Source organism: Bombus pyrosoma, unplaced genomic scaffold (assembly GCF_014825855.1).
Source record: "Bombus pyrosoma isolate SC7728 unplaced genomic scaffold, ASM1482585v1 HiC_scaffold_4726, whole genome shotgun sequence".
NCBI lineage: Eukaryota > Metazoa > Arthropoda > Insecta > Hymenoptera > Apidae > Bombus > Bombus pyrosoma.
This window is the reverse complement of record NW_025219986.1, coordinates 2,021,774-2,022,905: the sequence shown is the minus strand read 5'-3', so window position 1 is coordinate 2,022,905 and position 1,132 is coordinate 2,021,774.

The window sequence follows — 1,132 nt, the reverse complement described above, 5'->3', positions numbered from 1 at the left end:
TATTGACGATACTACTAGACGATCCCCGAGTTGAGGTACAACGTTCCGAAGTTCTTCAGGTTCGAGTTCGCACCGAATGTGCGACATAGATCTGGAATTTCATTGACGTTGCTAACAATTCGGAATTCTTCAGGTTTGAGTGCGCACGAATAAGCGACATAGACCTGGAATTCTATTAACGATACTACTAGACGATCCCCGAGTTAAGGTACAACGTTCCGAAGTTCTTCAGGTTTGAGTTCGCACCGAATGTGCGACATAGATCTGGAATCTCATTGACGTAGTTAAACGTGACAGACGCAACTGTACCCGTAGCACAGCAATTCTTTTAACACCAAGTAAAAAAAAAAAGGAGAGAAATAAATAAATAAATAAAAATAAATAAGAAAAAAAAATTTTCGAAATAGTCCTTAGACTATTTCTGGTGGCAGCAACTACCGTATTAATCGGAAGTTTAAATTTATATTTCGATTACTATCGTTCATTCATTATTTTCTTTTCGTTTAAATTAACGACAATCAAATTTAAAAAAAAAAAATATATAATAAATACAAATACGTAACATAAGCGCTCATTTTGTTCCATTTTTCACGCCGAATGTAGATCGTACTGTTGCTAATGTCGACACAATACCGACAGCTCGCTAAATGCAATCTTTTGCCGATTTTGACGAAATTTTACTGTTATTTCAATAATAATAGTAATATTTCGACGTTTAATTTCTCATTTCGTTCCACTCTACACGCCGAATGTAGGGCGTTCTGTTCCTAATATCGGAACAATACCGGCACCTCCCAAACTGCAATCTTTTGCCGATTTTCACGAAATTTAACAGTTATTACATTAAGAATAGTGATACTTCGACGTTTAAGCGCTCATTTCGTTCCACTTTACACGCCGAATGTAGTGCGTTCTGTTCCTAATATCGGAACAATACCGGCACCTCGTAAAATGCAATCTTTTGCCGATTTTCCGGAAATTTAACAGTTATTTCGTTAGTAATTGCGATATTTCGTCGTTTAAGTTCTCATTTCGTTCCACTTTACACGCCGAATGTAGTGCGTTCTGATCCTAATATCGGAGCAATACCGGCACCTCGCAAACTGCAATCTTTTGCCGATTTTCACGAAAT